Source organism: Euleptes europaea, chromosome 3 (assembly GCF_029931775.1).
Source record: "Euleptes europaea isolate rEulEur1 chromosome 3, rEulEur1.hap1, whole genome shotgun sequence".
Taxonomy (NCBI): Eukaryota; Metazoa; Chordata; class Lepidosauria; order Squamata; family Sphaerodactylidae; genus Euleptes; species Euleptes europaea.
In genome coordinates, this window is record NC_079314.1 from 31,080,293 (window position 1) to 31,086,292 (window position 6,000).

The window sequence follows — 6,000 nt, forward strand, 5'->3', positions numbered from 1 at the left end:
ACAGGGAGAAGCTTTTCTCCCTCTCTCATAATACTAGAACGCAGGGTCACCTGCTGAAGCTGTAGGGTGAGAGATTCAAAACAGATAAAAGGAAGTCTTTCTTCACACCATGCATAGTTAAATTGTGGAGCTCCCTGCCCCAGGATGTGGTGATGGCTGCCAACTTGGAAGGCTTTAAGAGGGGACTGGACATGTTCATGGAGGAGAGGTGTATTCATGGCTACTAGTAGAAATGGATGCTAGTCATGATGCATGCCTATTCTCTCCAGGATCACAGGAGCATGCCTATTATCTTAGGTGCTGTGGAACACAGGCAGGATGCTGCTGCTGCAGTCGCCTGGTTTGTGGGCTTCCTAGAGGCACCTGGTTGGCCACTGTGTGAACAGACTGCTGGACTTGATGGGCCTTGGTCTGATCCAGCAGGGCCTTTCTTATGTTTAATGTGAATGCTGCACAGCATCCAGTGAACTTCAGGACAGCCAGAGGTTGTCAGTGGACAGCCAGTGGCTGTCAGTGGGCAGCCAGTGGTTTCCTGATATTCCCACCGGTAAAAACTGTGATTAAAAAATTGTGATTAAAAAAAAAAGATAACCAGGACTGGAGTCCCAAAAGCCAGTTGGTTGGGTCTATCCTAACGGGCTACAGTTTCCAACTTCAGGTTGGGAAATTCCTGTAGTTTTGGGGATGGAGCCTGGGAAAGGACCCCAGAGGGATTTAATGCCATTAAGTCCACCGTCCAAAGCAGCCGTTTTGCCCAGGGGAACTGATTTATGTAGTCTGGAGATCAGCTGTAATTCTGGAAGGACTCCAGGCCCGACCTGGAGGTTGACAACTGTATAACTGGCTGGGTTCCACCCAAGCGCTAGGGAAAAATGGTTTTGGAGCTGTGATAGGTACCGAATTCATTTAGCAAAAGCGAGAAGCATATCAACAGTCACAGACACTTTCTTCTAGGTCTAACTCTAGATGCCACTTTTAAATTATAAAGCCATAAACAGCTCAAGCAGGGCGGCACTGGCAAAAGCCTACTCTCCCTGTCCTGTAAGACTAGAAGGGAAACGCTGCTCCAGGTGCCCTCCTCCTCCTTTTGGGTGGCGAGACTGGGATCGAAGAGGCCATGTTTGATAACCGCCTATACGCTTTGGAACTCCCTGCCTCAAGAAGGATTGTTGTCTCATTAAAGACTAGGGAGTGAGCTGATCTGGTCTCTTCTGTTTATTGTGGATTCCACACGTTGTCCCTGGTCCCAGCCTGCCTCATTTTCATTGATGAGTCTGCCGTCTCTTTTATGGGATTTACATGCAATTTCTATACCTTTTCTACGCTAGAGACGCACACAAATCACTTTGAAAAAATGCGTACATTTTTATTATGAGAATTTCAGGGTGGGGAAAACAGAAAATTTTGCGAAAATACTCACAGGTTTCTTTCTCTTTAGAATGAAGCATAACTGAAAGGGCAATATTTGGTTACCCCAAACAAGATACACCCCATTCTCTCCTGGGCTTGTACCACCCAACACTCCCACTCATCCTCCCCCCCGGTTAGGTGCAAGTCAACCCCCTGCAGTGTTCCTTCAGGGGTTGCCAACCTCCAGGTAGTCCACAAGAAAAGAAGGCTCAGTGCTGTAAGGATAATTGGAGCAACCCAAAACAGCACTATAACACTATAAAGCAAATAAGTGAATTTTATAAAGTGCAAAGTGAATAAATATATACAGCATATACAAAGGGAGTACAAACAGATACAAAATTTACAATAACAATCCAATAAACATGACTTATCAAGAGGATGCCAAAGATCCTGATTCAACAGGTAAGTTCAAGTAATCAACCAATTAAGGTATCATTTGATATTAGAATTTTTTTGAATCTTTCAAATTCTTTTTAGGTTGCAGTTATTGGAACAAAGCCACAGGAAAAAAGATGTCAGACGTGTTGTCTAGATCGGGACCACGTTTCGCATATGGCTTCTTCGGTGACCTGTATCTGTATATCAAAAATGCATGTATTCAACTAATAAATCAACATTTATAATAGACATTAAACCATTATTTAATCAATAATAAAAAGACTATGCAAGCATAAATATTCTTACCAATAATAAATAATGTATAAGTGCCTTAGTAGGTGTTGTCTCATAGGGACCGCAAAGATTTGTATCCAGGTCTCCAAAAGGACAGAATAGTCAAGGAAAGATAAGGATGGTATTTAAAAGTAAAAGGATTTGGCTCTTAAATGATCACAGCTGTAGCAGACAGGCTCAGAAAAAACTCAGAAAAAAAGGGTTCTTAAAGTGATGCTATCCTAAAAAACAGGAATAATCTAATTCATTGTTTAGACCATTGGGAGACAATGTTCCCATAAGGAAAATAAGTTTAGTCTCCATTTGGTGCAATGTTTTTTGGATATTTTGCGAGTCATAGGGTCGACCACGGAATTGCCATAAAACACAAAAGGAGAAATCCCTATCTCCATGTCCTTTTTCCAAAAAATGGGCCGTGAGCGGGGCTTCAAAATTTCTGGAGCGAATTCTAGAAGAATGTTCAGAGATCCTGGTCCTCACGGGACGTATGGTGCTGCCAATGTATTTTAAACCACATTTGCATTCCACGCAATAAACGACATTTTTTGAAGCACAATTAAAGAAATTTTTTAGAAAAAAACGGAAACCAGTGGTAGTAGATGTGAGCTCTTTGACTGTAAGGCATAAATTACACACTGAGCACGTACCGCAACGATGATGTCCTATTGCTGGCGGCAAAAGTAAAGAAGTGGAAAAAGAAGGCTGGGGAGAAATGTCAGTGTGGACCAGGAAGTCACGCATGGATCGTGGGCGGCGTAATCCGCATAGAGGTGGATTTTTACAGCCAGGTAAGGTTTCTACTAGGTGCCAATGTCTTTTAATTATGTTATTGATCAGATGAGCCTTGGAGCTATGTTGTAAGGACCAAGTAATGTTAGTAGAAGATGTAGGTGGTTTTGATCTTAAAAGTTCCTGTCTGCCTTTCAGATCTGCTCTGGTTTTGGCTGACTGTAAAACGTGGGGTGGATATCCTTTGGCTGACAATGCATTGTTTAAAGAAGCAGCTGTATAGTGATAGTCTGTTGAAAGAGTTGAATTCCGCTTTATTCTTAAAAAATGACTATAAGGAAGGTTGTTAATTAAGTGTGGTGGATGAAAAGAAGAAAAATCAAGTCCTGCATGCTTAGTTAAGGGTTTGGTATAGGGTTTTACTGCCAGAGTAGACCCAGCAGTAACAAACACTTCCAAATCCAAAAATGGAATGGAAGTCTTACTGAACGTACCAGTAAAAGTAAGGTGAGTATGAAGAGTATTAATCCATTCTAAAAACTGTTTGTAGGCAGTCACTGACTTGAAATTAAAGGACAAATCATCAACAAAACGTTTATAAATAAGAATGTCATATGAAAAGGGATTGTTTTGGAATATGAACTTTTTTTCGAAGTAAATCATAAAAATATTGGCTATTGAAGGAGCGCAAGCTGCGCCCATACTAACTCCATTAACTTGTAAATAAAATTGATCTTTATACCTAAAGTAATTATGCTCAAATAATATGTCCAAAAGTTGCAGCAAAAATTGGGTAGGCGGTGAGGGATCATTTCTAGAGTCTAAAAGATCTTGGATAATATTGCGTGCTTCATTGAGGGGTATATTCGTATACAAAGATACGACATCTAAAGTGGCAAAAATACTGTCAGATGGAATAGGTTTGTTTTCCAATTGAAAAATAAAATCTCGAGAATCTAGAAGAAAAGAAGAGGTAGAAGAAGCATAAGGTTTTAAATAATAATCTAGGAACTGAGCAATAGGTTCTAGAAGTGATCCTGAGCCGGAAATGATAGGACGGCCAGGGGGAGGGCGAGTAGTTTTATGCACTTTGGGTAAAGTGTAAAATACAGGTGTTCTAGGAAATTTATTCTGTAGAAATTCAGCAGTTTGTGATGTGATATAGCCAGCTGCAAGACCTTCATAGACAGTTGTTCTAATAATTAATTCTATAGCTTTAACAGGGTTATTAGAAATGGGACGATAGAAAGCAGAGTTGGAAAGCTGTCGCAAATTTTCATTGTCATAATCACAGTAATTTAAAATAACAATAGATCCGCCCTTATCTGCCTCCTTTATGACAATGGATTTATCTTTATTTAATTGATTAACAATCATTTCTTGGGCCGGAGTGAAATTTATTGAAGTGGGAATATGTCTCTTTTCCATCAAAGACACATCCCGAAGGACTAAATGTTGAAAGGTCTGAATGAGATGATTGGGGTTAGCAGGAATAAATGTGGAAGGACATTTAAAAGGTTGCCTCGCAACTGATGAACCCTGAAAAAAATCCTTTAGTTTTAATTGTCGGAATAAAATAAACAGGTCTACTCGGGTGTAAAAAGATGAATACTTTGGAGTAGGTACAAAGCCAAGCCCCAAATTCAATACTTCTAATTCAGCTTTAGAAAGAGGTCTGTCAGATAAATTAAGGACTAAGTTCTCTCGTTTTGATTCCTCCCACCTCGTGGGCGGGAGCCTGGGGGTCTGTAGTTCTTTGGTCGTCCTCCAGTTCGCAAAAAATAAGGTTTTCTGTTGTAAGAAGTATTTGAAAAGGATGAACCTGCACTAGAGGAGCTATATGAATCAAAATCACGGTCATTATTGGAAGGAGGTGGCTGATAGAAATTCCTTCTGGAGGAGGAATGAGAGGGACTTGACTGCTTGTATTCCCAATAATATATTTTCTTTTGTGCATAATCATTTTTGTCCCTAGAAAACTTTCGCATTTTCATGGATTTTATATTCTGCACATATTCAGCAATTTTCTAATAACCCTGTTAAAGCTATAGAATTAATTATTAGAACAACTGTCTATGAAGGTCTTGCAGCTGGCTATATCACATCACAAACTGCTGAATTTCTACAGAATAAATTTCCTAGAACACCTGTATTTTACACTTTACCCAAAGTGCATAAAACTACTCGCCCTCCCCCTGGCCGTCCTATCATTTCCGGCTCAGGATCACTTCTAGAACCTATTGCTCAGTTCCTAGATTATTATTTAAAACCTTATGCTTCTTCTACCTCTTCTTTTCTTCTAGATTCTCGAGATTTTATTTTTCAATTGGAAAACAAACCTATTCCATCTGACAGTATTTTTGCCACTTTAGATGTCGTATCTTTGTATACGAATATACCCCTCAATGAAGCACGCAATATTATCCAAGATCTTTTAGACTCTAGAAATGATCCCTCACCGCCTACCCAATTTTTGCTGCAACTTTTGGACATATTATTTGAGCATAATTACTTTAGGTATAAAGATCAATTTTATTTACAAGTTAATGGAGTTAGTATGGGCGCAGCTTGCGCTCCTTCAATAGCCAATATTTTTATGATTTACTTCGAAAAAAAGTTCATATTCCAAAACAATCCCTTTTCATATGACATTCTTATTTATAAACGTTTTGTTGATGATTTGTCCTTTAATTTCAAGTCAGTGACTGCCTACAAACAGTTTTTAGAATGGATTAATACTCTTCATACTCACCTTACTTTTACTGGTACGTTCAGTAAGACTTCCATTCCATTTTTGGATTTGGAAGTGTTTGTTACTGCTGGGTCTACTCTGGCAGTAAAACCCTATACCAAACCCTTAACTAAGCATGCAGGACTTGATTTTTCTTCTTTTCATCCACCACACTTAATTAACAACCTTCCTTATAGTCATTTTTTAAGAATAAAGCGGAATTCAACTCTTTCAACAGACTATCACTATACAGCTGCTTCTTTAAACAATGCATTGTCAGCCAAAGGATATCCACCCCACGTTTTACAGTCAGCCAAAACCAGAGCAGATCTGAAAGGCAGACAGGAACTTTTAAGATCAAAACCACCTACATCTTCTACTAACATTACTTGGTCCTTACAACATAGCTCCAAGGCTCATCTGATCAATAACATAATTAAAAGACATTGGCACCT